This window comes from Biomphalaria glabrata, chromosome 4 (assembly GCF_947242115.1).
Source record: "Biomphalaria glabrata chromosome 4, xgBioGlab47.1, whole genome shotgun sequence".
NCBI classification, from domain to species: domain Eukaryota; kingdom Metazoa; phylum Mollusca; class Gastropoda; family Planorbidae; genus Biomphalaria; species Biomphalaria glabrata.
In genome coordinates this window covers 44,743,718-44,759,883 of record NC_074714.1, presented here as the reverse complement: position 1 = coordinate 44,759,883, position 16,166 = coordinate 44,743,718, and positions in this window count along the sequence as shown.

Genomic DNA, 16,166 nt, shown 5'->3' with positions numbered 1-16,166 from the left:
AAGTTGGTCGTCGTGTGAAGTCTTTAAAAAAAAAAAACAACTACTAATATATAATAGAGCCCCAGTGCTGCAGTCATTATGCTAAGCAGTGACGATTAAGCCTATCAATTGTGCTCACTTAGAGAAACTATTTACTTTTAGCAATGTCCTAACGGTATTGTAATCATGCCACTTGGAGATTGTCACATTCATAAAGAATGGACTTTAAATAAATTGAACGCTATTATTGTGTACGCCAGTAACACTGTATCTGTAATAGTGTAACATTATTGTCACATAATTTACAATCATTGACTTTTAAACGACAAGATGTCAAAGATAAACCATGCAAGTCAATGGTCTTGCAGTTCGAGTTTACAATTGTGTATGTTCGTAAAAACTAATAATAAGTGTGAAAGTTATAGATCTTATTAAGTCTACAAAATGAGACCATTTTCTCGTCAGGGCTAAATTGCATTGAGTGCGCAAAGAGAGGTAACCAATTATGTGATTATACAATACAAAGGGAAATAAAATATAGTTTTAACGGGGTAAAAAAGTGAAGCTTGTGTGTATGCTGTTATAATTCATCCTTTTGTTATGACGTCTATGAAAACATCTTTTAAAAAGCTGACAGAACTATTGGCAAGTAGCTCGAACAAAATCACCAACAACGAACTTAGAAACACTGTGCAGTGTATTATAATAATAGGATGGCTGCATTGCCTTGTGAGATGCCCTCAAGACTATCAAAACAACGGTCCTTGGTTTGAGCCCTGCACGCCACCATCCCTTGCCGTCCTGCAAGAGGCCTTCATAGTCAACTTATCAACTAGTCAAGTAATCAACTTGACCAGTGTCAAATACTATTGTGTGGTAGTAGATACTGTGGCATCTTCAAGTAATTAAAACTGTTGCAGAAAATGAAACTATATTACGGTAAGACTCTAACAAACATTTAATGAACATTATGAGTGACTTTTGCAGAGCAAATGGAATAACTATAAATTGTGATTTTAGACTGTGATTATCTAATGAATGGATTCATTGTATTATTGCGATTTTTTTATGCATTAAACACATTGGTTTGGAAAATTATTGCCGGGACGTTGTTCCTATAAAGAAACCGTGAAAGATATTTAAAATTACTTGACATGGCCAATATAATATTACTTGACATGGTCAATATAACATGAATTAATATAACATGAATTGACATGGCCAATATAAGATTACTTTTTAAACCAAATGTATGTTACAGAATGCAAGAAAAATAATCATTAAGATATCATACAACAAATTACATTCTAATGTTGACATTATTGCCATGGTAACAAGTTGTGTAGATATTATGTTTTGATATTCCATCTTGATATTCTGTAATAAAATGGCTGCTGTTGACTAAGGAAGTTTTTGTGCAGAATTCTCCGCCTTTCTTTCTGATCATTTGACTTTTTGAACTGATGCTGAGTTGAAAGGACAAACACGCGAACAGCTCCCCGAACATTCAACCCACAAAACCTCACGTAAATAAACTATTTTACAGTACATTTTATTTGTTCATATTTTTGTTAGTTTTGTTCATTAGCATTTTATGATGAGACCAACTTTTATTTTCTACATAAGTGAGCGAGTCAGACAATATACGTTGATGCTTCTGCGTGACGCCCCCTAGCGTGCAGAGAAGTTTGGATTCTGGTAAGAGTTAGAGTGTCACAGCACCTTCTTTTCATCACATCTCTTTGCTCTCTTTCTGCACTTTTGAGATCTCTCTTTGGTTGCACGTCTTTGAGGAAGCAATGTCAGATTGAGTGATTGGTTGTGTTTGAATATTTATTTTTACATGGCGAGTGTATTGTTTCTTTTAGTTTGCCTAAAAGAAGCCTTTTTAAAATGCTGAGCCCATAGATTTAGGAAATATGACCTGCCTTTTTAAGCTCTGACTTTGTCAAGATGGTAAAATATTTCAGTTCTTGTAACCATTTCCAGTTAATATCCTTCCTGAAGTTTGGTTTTGAACATTTTCAATGAAGTATATCAGAAGTGACCAAACAATTTAACTTTCAGAAGAATTTAAATCTGGTATTGTTATGGAAGAACATAAGTCTGGTATTCCTTTAATGGAACTTAAGCCTGGTATTCCTTTAATGCAACTTAAGCCTGGTACTCCGTAATATCTGGTAATCCTTTGGAAGAACTCATGCAAGGTAGTCTCTTATCCTCAAAATGTCTGTTCCAAGTTTGTAAGAGTTGATTTCTATCTACCGCTACAAACACTCAATTCGATGCACAAACACCTAGTATAAGTAGATTTTCTGTCACACACGAATACACACTCACATACACACAATACATACTCTTTGTCTTTCTCACACAATCACTAAAAATGTAAACAAGCAAAAGTTGTTTACGAAAGCAGGTCGTCAACACCGCATAGTTACGAAAGTTGGATTTTTAGATTAACAATAAAATAGTGTGGACTGTTAAATATTTAGATTTTACATCTCGTGACACCATTCAGCTCATTCTTTTTCATATGAGATATCAACGTGACAGACAGACAAGCAAACAAAAACAAACATAGTTATAATTTCAATGACCTAGATATTCTTTGATTAGAATGTGGCGGGAAAATGTCTTAAGACGTCAGAGCAAATCCTAAGAGAGAACACGCTTGGTAAATTGAAACTTTGACTCGTTCGCACTCAAACACACACACACACACGAAGACATACATAAAAACACAAATACACAAATATGAAAAGGTTGTGAATGTCAATCAGCCTGTACAGAAAGTCCATGTATAATAATTTGTTGACTATTTATTTGCTCATTTCAATACGAATGTGTAACAACTGTGTTGACATATATTGATTTACCAATATTTTTTTTTTATATTTCATTCATTTTTGTTTTACTTATATCATGCAACGTAACTTTCGAAATGTTCACCAGTTTTTGTAAAGATCTCATTAAACTTTGTATTTCTAATAGAGATCTCTACGTTTCTTTTCTTTATTGTAAAAAAAAAAGAAATAACTTAAGTCTACAGCGCTAAAGAATCTGAATTTAAATACTTTTGTTGTATCTGTGCTACTGCTTACCAAGAAAAGTACAAATGTCTGGCGATGCACACTTTGACTGCATTCACTTTTTAAAATCTCTTATCTTACTATTTTATCAGTGTTTGGGGGGGGGGGAATTAAAGATGAACTTTTTAATAGTTCAAACAAATGATGATTTATAGTCACTGTTCATTTTATTTTTACCAGTTTTATTGCTACTCACTTTCTCTTTAAGTTTTCTGGTTTTGCGAAACTGTATTGTATTTAAATACATGAAGAATAGTAGGTTGTGGGTTTTTTAATAGTGCGTAATTCAATTGTACGTGATTTTAAGTTTAGTACTCATCATCTACGTGTTCCTTTTTATGGTACTTGACCTTTGGGTTCACGGTTGAGGTCCCGGATGCAGCATATGTGTTTGGTACATATTTTATCCTGGTATTTCTATCCTATATAAAAGAATGTGAGATAAAGGTCAAATACAAATCTTGAAGATGCAAGAAAAACGTTGTCCAGAAAGTGTAAAGTAGATGAACAATAAAGTTAAACGAGCCGATCCGCGGCGTAGCATACGCCGTTATTTGGTGGTTGGGAGACGTAGAGAATTTTATATACAAAGAAGATTACTTGTTCTCCCCCACCTCTTTTTTTTTTCCATGTCGCCGCGAAAGTTACGTGGGGTAACTATAGTCCGACTTTCAGAAATAAAAGAGTTATCTTTCCATGACTTTTTCATCGACGTGCGTGCGTCTTGTCCCGCATGGTTGGGCGACGTAGAGAATTATATATACAGATAGTTGAGGCAAACTTCGTATAGAAATGTAATAGACAATAGGTAGGTCATAGAACAGGAAAGAAATAGTTGTCAGGACCTCTCGGTAAATGTCTATGGCCTCAAAGTAAGCATGGTGCTCTCAAACTTATCATTGTATATACTGCAGTATGTTTTGTTATTTATTTTCCTATAAGTTTAAAACTATGCTTAAGAAATGAAGATTTTTACATCCTAGGTCCAAACCTTACTAGACAGCTGAGGATGTCGCCTGGCCATACGGTATGCGCGCTGGACTGTAAATCGGTCGTCTCGATGATCCTGGGTTCATACCCTGCCCGCTGCCATCCCCCGTCGTTCTGCGGGAGGCTTGGACTAGGAAGTAGATTATCATAAACTCTGAACATCCGAAACTTGTAAAACAAAGATGTCAGCAGGCAAACTTCGCACTCAAAACGACCATTTCAATGAAACGCAATTTATTTTTACATGACTGTCTAAAAGAAAAAAATAATGTAATTGCTTTTCACCTAACTTAAAGCCCATCAAAAATAAAATGATAAAACCACCATCAAATAACCAGCCCAACGCTAATTTCGAAGTAGGAATGCAGTAAACATATAGTTAATGTTTGTCACGTATAAACTAAGACAAAGAAAGATGAAAGTCCTCAGAGAAATGGTGACGGAATAAAGAAAGTACGTGAAGATAAAAACTGAAAAAGAAAATAAAAACTCGATTACGTTTGACCGAATTTAGAGTCCGACGTGGGCCCCAATTTGGTTCGCATGCCAAACGTTTCGACACGCACACGTGTAAGTGCCCTGTAGAAAAGCCAACCAGTGCAGATGAACCTATTGCAGGTCAATATGAACATTTTACACCATTGTACTTCAGTGTTTTCCAAATTATGTTCCGCGGAACCCTAGTGTTCCGCGAGGCCTGAATAGGTGTACCACGAACTACTGGAATAATTAACTAGTAGGCCACCACGTGAATTAATCTCTTTAAAAAAAAAAAAAAAAATAAAGTGATTTGTTAAGTGCTCTGAATGTGCGAAGTGTTCCGTTAAGTAAAAAAGTTTGGGAACCACTGTTGTAGGTGTCTGGTTCTATTTATAGATATGACACATCTAACGATATAGAAAAAGATCAGTATAGGTATGGTATATGGTAGGTATAAACCTGGTAAACACCAGGCATGTATCTATTTATAATCTGTAGTAATGTTTCCTAAAATAGGGAGTAAACATTACGACCTTCTTTTTCACTTTGCCTTTGTTTGCTCTACTCATGGATATTGAAATAGTTGAAATGGGGAATTTTAATTGAAGTCTAGTATTTAATCTTTGCTTTGAATCCAATCAAACGTTGTACAAAGCCTTAGACTGAAGCGTAGGAAAACATATTTCTTGCTATAATAATAATAATAATAATAATCTTTATTATCCGTAAGGAAATTTGTTTTACAATTTGTGCATTACACCAAACAAAAAACATAACTATAAGAAACCAAAGTGTACATTCACACCAGACTCACTCATAATTTACATGTGACAAAGTTTATATCAGATTGTTCTTATTTAATGATTTGATTGCCAGGGGAACAAAAGAGTGTTTGTGTCTGTTTGTCTTTGCTATCGGTGTCTTGTATCTCTTTTGTGATGGTAAAATCACAAAATCCTGACACAAAGGGTGATTCTTTATTTCGAGGATCTTGTTAGCTTTTTTAGAGATGTTTGTCTCTAACAACTGCCCAAATGGGGTTTGTTTTTTGCCAATGATTTTGCCAGCAGCATTTAGGATTCTATAAAGTTTATTTTTATTTTAATGCTCAGAATGCCATACCAGGCAGTGATATTGAAACTTAAAATATTGCAGATGTGGGAAAGCCGACTTTAAATAAAGCACAAAATGCACAGGTGTTGTTTTAAATACCGAGATTTCTGTCCGAATGTCTAATGTTAAAAAACATTTGATATTAAGTGAAAGTTTTTATTTTCTCTTAATGATTATTATTTCTCAGTTGTAACTGTAGTACTACTATGGCCTCCTTCAGTTCTGAAGCGACTATGGATCACGTCATAGAAAGGAAATTAACGCCTGGGCATTAGCTTTAGTCGGAACGAACAATGTAGTCCACAAGGCAGTTCCCCCTCTCCACGCAGGATTGGCAGGCTCCGAGACACTTTGGAATCATCGGCGTCGCAGGATGTTGCACTTTGTGCTCCAAGCTGACTCTGCCTCATGACTTTTTCTAAGGGCTGAATCCCAAAGAGTTTCCCACATTTGAGTTTGGCCTTCTCCTAATACAAGTCACGTACCTGTAGTGATTGTATTTGTATATAGTATTGTTACTTGTTAGTAGAATCCTGGTTGTAAGTTATACAGAGGTGGTTTGTGGTGCTACATAGCTTCATGGTTGGTTAAAACACTAACCTACAGTTTGACACACGCAACGACGAGGGGACAGTTATTTGGTTTTCCACTTTAATGAGTATTGTTTAAACAAAAATGGTGCTTGACATTGCAATGATGGATGATCATACAATCGTGATATCCTCCCCTGCAGATGTCACAAAAGTCGACATAAATATCCGAAAGTCAACTGATCATATTTCTTGCAGTTTCCAAAAACTCAGCTCTTCATCACGTGACATTCTACTGGGATTCAAAAACGAGTAGATTTATTTAAACACCAATGGGCAATGGAGATTGTAATGAATAATGAACCATTTTTAGCGGCCCCCGAAAGGGGAAAAGACGCTATTAGTTTTGTGTGGCCTGTCTGTCCGTCCGTCCGTCCGTTTAGATCTTGTAAACTAGAAAAGATAGTGAAAAAACGATATCATAATATTTTAAACCATTCAAAGTTCTGATGCGACTGCTACTTTTTTCTTTTCTAAAAGCGAAAAATCTAATTATTTTAAATCAACTATTCAAGCAGTTTTTCATAAAAATACACCATTTTTTACAACTATTCACTATTTATAGTAACAAACAAGGAAAGCTCCTTAGTAGGGGAGTAGCTACTTACCATATTTTTAACACATTTATGCAAACGTTTTTTTTTTCCAAAATTTTTTTTTTACATTTGTATTGCTAAGTTCTGTTATACTAACTACTAAATTTTCACAAAAAAATGTTTAATTTTTTTTTAAAGAAAAAAAAATCTATTTAGTATGCATATAAGTTGGATATAGTTTAAGACAACAATTAATAAGTAGGTTTTCATATTATCGTGTGACCTGTAATAACAATACTACTGCATAGAACACAGAACTAGATGAATTTTTCTTGAGGAATAAGAGATTGTCCCTATACAAAACAATTAGAGCAATTATATAATCATTGGAGGAAGAAGAATTACTAACTTGCGCTTCGCAGATGACATTGACGGCCTAGCAGGGACAGAAGAAGAACTAGCTGACCTGGTGATGCGCATTGACAAGACTTCCACAGCATATGGCATGCAAATAAATGCCGAAAAAACTCAAATTATGACCAATAGCCAACAGGGTTTTAAAAGAGGCATCAGTATTGGAGGTGAAAAGCTAACTAGAACAGCTTCAAATACCTCGGAGCTATTGTCTCAGATGGGGGAACAATGCCCGAACTATTGGCCCGAATAGCACAGTCCACAGCAGCTCTTTCAAAACTTAAAATAATATGGAAAGATAAGGGCTTAGACCTCGGCACCAAAATCAGACTGATGCGCTCTCTGGTCATGGCCACATTTTTATATGCTTGTGAGTCGTGGACGTTGAATGCAGAGCTTGAGAGGAGGATCCTAGCAATGGAATTGAGATGCTACAGAAGGATCCTAGGCATCACATTCAAAGACCGCATCACAAACCAAGAAATCAGAGACTGTAGCGATCGGAGCCCATGATGACCTGCTAACTATTGTGAAAAGACGAAAGCTTAAAACCTTTGGCCACATTACAAGATCTACGGGGCTCGCAAAGACCTTCCTTCAGGGAACAGTGCCAAGGAAAAGAAGAAGAGGCAGACAGAAAAAGCGATGGGAGGACAACATTAAAGAATAGACAGGCCTGCCATTGAGAGAGGTTCTAAACAAGGCAAAAAAAAGAGAGGAATGGAGAAAGACGGTCGACAAATCTTGCCTGGTGCCCCAACGGTCCAACAGACTAAGGGATAGGTAAAGGTAAAGGTAAAAATATAATCATTAGAAGACATTAGTTATGCCAGGTTCACATCTAACTTTACATTCATTTTCACCTATCCCTTGGTCTGTGGACAACTGGGGCACCACGCAAGATCTGTCAAACTTCTTTCTCCATTCTTCTCTGTCATTTGTCTTTAATAGAATTTCATTGTCATGTTGTTTCTGAAAATATTGAAACCTGTCTTTTTACCTGCCTGGGTGGATAACTTGGGGGGCCGATTTTGAGTTTGTGTTTCCACACAATCTGTCTTTGTAACCTTGTTGAATTATGTTAACTGGCAGACCTTGTGGAACAGTCTGGACGCCTTGCATTTTGGTAAACTTGTTTGTCGTGTGTGTTATCGTAATATGATTGATAAATAATAATAATAATAATAATAATAATCTGTATTGGATGGCTGCCTGGTCGTGAGGTTTGCGCGCTGGACTGTCGTTCGGATTTATCGATGGTCGAGGGTTCAAATCCTGCACGCTCCCATCCCCCGTCGTCCTGCGGGAGGTTTGGACTAGGAAGTAAACTATCTTCAACTCTGAAGGAACATCCGAAACATGTAAAACATTTTACAAACAAACAAACAAAACATTATAGTCCGTAAGGAAATTTGTCTTACAATTTGTGCATTACACCAAACAAAACATTATAACTAAAAAAAAACAAAATGTGCATTCACACCAGACTCATTCATAATTTACTTGTGAAAAGTTTATATCAGTTTCTATTTAATGATTTGATTGCCAGGGGAACAAAAGAGTGTTTGTGTCTGTTTGTCTTTGCTGTCGGTGTATTGTATCTCTTTTGTGATGGTAAAAACACAAAATCCTGACCCAAAAGGGGATTTTTTATTTCTAGAATCTTTTTAGCTTTTTTTTATGGATGTTTGTCTCATTAATCCGCTTGCATAATTGCCTTTTTTTCATATTTCTTATTATTTCCTTTCTGTGTTTTATAACTCTTTCTCTCCAAATCGACGATACCATCCTTGATTTGACCTCATTAAATTAAATTAATCTTTAATTTTATAAACTTGACTTAGTGTTATATAAAAAAGCATGCATTTTCCATTAATTCTATCCCAAATACATTATTTTCTTATAACAAACAACAAAGCTATTGAAGCTTAATTATAACATGTTAGTGAAATAGTACTGAGTAAAATGAAGAATTCCTTCGTAATATAATAACAGAGAGAAAGAGTTAAACATTGTGAGATAGTAATGATGCAATGTTAAAATTTTAAAAAAGAAAAGAAATCTCACTGAAACATGTTTGCTGATGGGGGAATCTGATAATTCCTTCATAAATATATTAATAAAAGGACAGGAATATATTTTTGATTTATCAAGTAAGGCTTTGTTGTGGTATTTAAATGGAAAATATCTGGAGTTTTAGCCATTAGGTATCATATCATTTTGATATTTAGACATTATTTCATTTATATGTTAATTATAGATGTTGTTATGGCAAGATTAGGAATTAATTATTTGTTTCGGAAAATAGTGGAAGTTCTGACTTAGTGACAATGACGTGACTAGTAAAACAAGGATAAGGGTTTTAGAGACAGAACGAAATAGAAGTCGACGTAATCAGACTACTTCCAGGTCAACGTAGAACTAAGTCACAGTTTATGAACGTCTAGAGTTAGCTGACATTCGACAGTTCCCTTCATTGCTATTTAACTTGTTGGACATTCAGTATCAGCGTGGACTAACTTCTATTGATTGATCAGCCTTTCGCTGATGTTATTGGAATACGTATTCTGATGAGTGTTACCTCCATTTGGTTTAGTTGTATTATTTACACCGCGGAAGCGTCTAACAATGTGCACATTTCTAAATCTTATCGAATTTGAGGACACTTTCTTAAATCTACACAACAAACACATCAAACCCAAAGCTAGAGAAATAACATACAGACTTATTTTTGGAAAGAGCCCACTTCAGAAAAAAAGATTGAATAACAAAATATCAATATCCATTGCGTCAACTTGACAGTCTTAAAGATGAGAAACATTTTGAGAAATGCGGTAAAAACATTTATTGATGCTAAATTTACCAGCTATGTGCAAGCGATTGTGGGAATAGATAAAAACGTACAAAGTTTTAATATCATCTTTCTAGCATAATACAGGACCTGTGTGTGGTAACGTAGGCTCACAGGTATATACAATAGAAAATCTAAAACCATATTGATTTAGGAACCGAGTTTAGAAGGATCATTGATAACAGTATTGATAATTACCTTGTACCGTATGGGGGACGAACGTATGCCAAAAGCTTTCCTTTTTGGTGAGCTGAAAGGTGGTCGACGTAACATAGGTGTGTCACGGAAACGCTTTAAAGACACCTTAGGCGCCAACATGCTTTAACTGACAGTCGAGAGCACCTGACTGCAGGCGGCATCGGTACGACACAGCTGGAGATCACTTACAAAGGCCTCGGGATGCACATTTAATACCAACAAGAAAATCAACTGCCGACCACCGGATGAAAAATAGTTATGTCTGGGCTGGGTGTGGCAGAATGTAGGTCTCAGCTGGGGCTGCATAGCCAAGGCAAACACTGTATTCCTAATTAATCTTCGGAATCAAAAACAAGCCTTATTATTTATTATTCGTTTTTTTTATTATTATTATTAAATGTATACATATTTGTTCATGAGTACTTACCCTTGTGTTGAGAGTATGCTATTTCAAGCTTATCTGTTTCTATGAGCACGGTTAAGAAGGGTGTCATGTAGCCAACACAACGGCTAAACGCATTCACTTCCCAGTGGCGTAGCAAGGTATCCATGTACCCGGGTTCAAGAATATCTTGGTGGACCCTCCTCCCCCAAGTAAGACGAATGTATAGTGTGACAGAACAATTGAGCCATCTGAATGTATGGGGATATTAACCAAAAGACATTCCAATACTTTCTGCTTCATGTAGATCTTGCTCATCGTTTATTCAACATTTAAATCAAATTTAGTACTCGACAATAAGCAATTCTTATTTCCCACTAAGTGCTGCAGCTTCCAGGCGTTCTTTTTCATTTGAGAAACACAAAGCAATTTGTGTTATCAGCTTTAGTACATCAAAATATCCGAAACATTCCTTGATGACCACCTTGTGGGCAAAAGTATTTGAGTGTACTATAAGCTATGCTCTTCCTACTGGATTCAAGACGCGTCCATCTTGAGATGCTGTGAGCAAAAAAACACCTAGTCATAGAAATCTGCAACGTCTTGAGCACAGCTGACGGAATCATTTAAGAACAAGTTTAAGTCATGGTTAGCACAGTGAACATAATGGGCAAGTGGCTCCTTTTGGTGAAGCAATACTTGAAGACCATTGTGGCCCTACCATCATAGCTTTAGCCTCGCAGTTTATTTAAGGGTAACAGGGGATCATTCATTACTCGGAGCATTTCTTCAGCCAATTCCGCAGACGTCTGGTTCTCACAAAAACGAAAACCTAGACATGACTCTCTAGATGCTATTTTTTTGGGAGGTATTCGGTCATCGGATATCACAAAACAGTTTTTTTTTTAATAATTCTAATTTTTAGCAAATTTTAATGTCTTTTGGTTGCTCTTAGAAAAATTGTGCGGATTGGACCTTGGTATGTTTACCAGAACTGTATTGCCCAACAAGTCTGTTATCTCGTGTTCAATCTGTAGGGCTTTGTTTTCCTGTCAAATTTAAATATTTATAACAATTTTAAATAAAACCTGGTTAGAGATTTGTGTATAAATATAATGGTGATACATTTCTTTAAGAACTATGAACCAAATACTAAGCTATGGTCAGAGTTCCACATACATATATGTATATATCTTTGGATAGATCAGCTGTGTGGAGTGGGGGGAACTGCTGTGTGGGTGACATCGTTTCGACCATAGGTAATACGCAGGTATTCATCTCCGAAAGACACTATTCCATGATCATATTCTTGTAAAAATATAATAGTGTTAACTTTCTTTATGAACTATGAACCAAACACTAAGCATTGGTCAGAGAAAGACAATATTCCGTGATTAATTTTGACATCTTTCTATCTTCTACATCTTTGTTATAAACCTGTTCCCCAATTTGGTTTCGCCATTCATTGTAACAGAACAAACATTTCAACTTTAAGGGCATATATGTAACTTACTCTGCTGTTTGGTTCCCTTGCTAAATATTTCTTGTTATTTTAAAATTATTTTTATAAATTTCACCTCCTTTTTTTAATTTTGTTCTAATAATTACAGTAGCATTGTGTTTACACAATACAAAGACAACAAAACAATGTGATGAAAACTTCCGTGGACACTGTCGTCCTACAGTATTTCAAAGTATCTACTTCATTGGCTCGGATACAAAACTTTTAGAATCACAACTATTGTGACACGTTTGATTCATACGTAAAATATGTAAAGGCTATAAGAAATTTCTAACCTCACATTTTAAATACAGAAAAAAAAAGAAACAAATTGAGCTTGGAAAAAATTGAATAATTAGAAGCTGTGTCGAAATTTTAATTCGTGAAAATCAGGACTTTAGTGTCATCCGTAAGTTCTCACGTGGGCCTCAACTAGTCAAGAGTCATGGGCCCAAGTGCAATGAACCCCTTTGCGCCATTGTTGCTACTCCACAGGCTTTGCCCCTAATGGTCGTGGGCCCGGGTTCATTGAACCCCTTCGCGCCATGGATGCTACGCCACTGTCACTTCCCCGACGTATTTGCGGAACTCATTAGACTAGGATGGACTCAGGGGCGTCCTTGAAATCAGAAAGTTTGAAATCCCAGACTTCACCAGGACATCGGTGCGGAAGTCATGCACAGCCATCTTGAATCCCCTCCAAAAATAAAAAAAAAGACCAACATTTTCTTGTATTTCGACATTTGTCTTGTCAATCTTTCGCGATGCTCATTTTAACGCGCTTCATCCACTGTATTGAATTAAAACTGTATATCCTACTTCAATTATATAATTTACATAAATCAGTGCATTAGCATTTATACTTTGCACAAAATACAACAACTTTATATTAAAGCTGGGACGGACTGGCGATATGGGCGTTCGGGCAAATCCCCCGGTGGCCTGTACCCGAATGGACCTGTATGGCCACCGAAAGGGCCGCATGGATGCAACTATGACACGTATTAAATTGTTAATGGTTTTATAAAATTCTCTTATAAAAAGGGCCCTCTGAGCGTCGTGTTTTTTTTTTTAATCTTTTACAGACTCTACGTGTTAATACTAATTTAATGTAACACATTTTTCGAAATAAAGACAGTGCTTCTAGTAGGCTTCATACTTTCCAAATAGGAAGAGCGACTAAAGGCATATATTTCGTTTAAGGATATAGTGTTCACTTTATGCATGACTGCATGTGTACAGTAATCGATACTTTATCCAACTTAACTTTATGCCGCAAGGACAGGTAGACGTAGAATTGGATGTCCATCATATGATATACAATATATGGGCCGCATAGTATAGAAATTCCCGGACCAATTTTGATACCCAGTCAGCCCCTGATGATGAAAGCTTACTAATTTGAAACCAAATGAGATGACTAATGCGTCTGCTAGTCATTAACCAATCAAAACGTCAAAATTCAAAAACACAGCATCACTTCCAATCCCTTTAACCGCCTTCATCTTTGCGGTCGCCTCAACCTTCTCAAACATCGCAAGCAGACTTAAACTTTAATCCCCGAGACCGAGCAGCCGAGCTTTCTTAGCACCCTGACACTAATACACGTCACGCACACGGTCCTCAAGCAGACGTGGGTCTCGAGAACCCCAGAAAACGTGAAGGAGCTTGAGGCCTGGAGCTGGGGGGGACGCGATTTTAAAGCCTCGGAGACAGGGCCGACAGTTCGTGTCATGGCAAAGCTCAGAGTTTTTTGTTTATTCATTTTTCCCGCCTCAAAAGATGTTTGCACGGAGATTTCCATTCCTAAAAATAGACGCCCTAAGATTATATTCGTCAAAGGTTAAATCAGGACGAAACTAAAGAAACGAAAGATTTAAAAGGCTTTTTTGTTACTGAACACTTCAACATTTTATTCCTTTTAAAACAACCAGATCTAAGGTTAGGACGTAGTTATTAAATTTAAAGCATTTCTGTTATTGAAGCGTTTCACGATAGACTGAAAGATGACAAGAACGCATAATTGAACTTCAAAATCTTCAACTAAATAAAAGGTACAAGTGGAAGAGCTTAAAAGAAATATTGACTCCATAGAATGTAGCTCTCATCAATAACCGGCAAACGAAGTTTGAAAGTTTTAAAACAATAGTTTATTAACACGTTCTTAATTGTGTACACCTGATAAATCAAAAAGAGGAGGGGGATTTACAAATTCTTAAGATTTGTTACAAAGAAGGGAAGGGGGGAGGGCGAGAAAAGGTGTGTGTGTGAGAAGATTTTTTTACCTTTTCCTACAAAAATTATTCCAATGAAATAACAGATACAGTGGTCCCTAGACCTTCCCTTGGCTTTCTCGGGAAGAACTCTACCACTGATTTTCAAAAATTATTAATGAAAATAAAAACAACATCGCGATTAATTTTTAACACCACGGGCCTTCTGTCGGACGTCTGATATATATGAACACTGTAAAGTATTTGGAATAAAGAGCTGAAAACATCATCAAGCGCCGAAAGAAATTTTCCCGTCATTTGTATCAATACCATGAGGAAAATTGGGATTTAGGAAAATGGATAATTAAAATATGTCTTTTGTAAAAATCGAATTTTCTTGTTATGTTTGGTGTAATGCACAAATTGTAAGACAAATTTCCATACGGACAATAAAGATTATTATTATTATGTTAGAAATGAACTAGTAGTCATTCTCTGGCGCTGCCAGAGAATTATTATTATTATTATTATTATTATTACGGGGGTGGGTGTGGGAATCAAACCTTGTTACAATTTGTTACAAATGGGAGAGGGTGGTTACTAAATAAAAGGAATTTTTGAGCTATAGAATATATCCGAATTTTTTTCCTATGATCATTAGTTTACTGCCAGTTGTTGAAGAATGTATGTGCGTGTTTCTGATGTAACCATAAGTAAAACTAAGGTGGATAATCTGTCAGTAGCTCAGTAGATTCTGATGTAAAGAAGTCTGTCGTAGTTTAGGTTGTGGTAGTGAGTAAACTAAGAGAGAAGAAGCTAGAGACGACTGATAGACTGTTGTTGTTTTATTTTATTTTAGCGTGAGTTGTGCTTTGTTTAAATTATAATTAGTACACCTGTGTTGCTATATACATTTACATAGGAGTGAAAATCCATCCAACCCAAGTCCCAAAAAGCCCGTGGAGTCTGGGAGCGCATGAGGCGCCATGACCGCACTTCCCCATGGTGGAGGCTGTCCAGGCCTGAGCAAGCTATTATAGCACAGTGCAGGACAGGCCACTATCCTGTTGGCTCATATTTCTTGCGGCTATGGCCAAATTTTCATTCACGGTGCCCCCGCTGCGGGGAAGAAGAGGAAACCGTGCCTCATATTCTGTTTGACTGCCCCAGACTTGCTGATTTCCGCCTCGACAGGTCTGGGAAACCAAAATTCTCGACCTGTATGGCTACATTTATGCACTACGCAAGACAGCAGGGTTTCTGTCCAGGGCTTTTGCAAGAGAGGATTTGAGCCTCTCAAGCCCTCACTCAAATGGAGTTTGATGATGATGATGATGATCCATCCCAGTAGCGCTACAGCCCATGAAGGGCCCTGGCCTGCATAAAGATATTCTGATCAATCCTGTGCTTTTAGCTGTTGTAGATCTGCCTGTACGTCGTCAAGCCATGGAAGTTAAAGTCTGTGTATAGTTTTGTCAATAAAAGTTACGTTAAGTTTTTGTATTTAAAAATGTTTTTTTCCATTTATTTCTTTATTTAGGCATTAAGCAATTAATAATAGAATTATATAGAATAATAATAAAATGGTTTAGTTGGACTGTCTGGGCAGTCCTGGATTTGCATATAGGCAATAAAAGCTATAGCTTAGGGCCCCTACTTGCTTGCGGGGGCCTCCTAAAATAATTTCTGTTCTATGTTTAATCATTTTGAAGATAAAGCTAAGGGAAAATTGGGCTACGTTGATAACTAGGGGCGTCATATCTCAATTAGCTTACGGTCTTATCAAGACTAAATCCAATCATGTGTCTGACGTTACAACCCATAGAC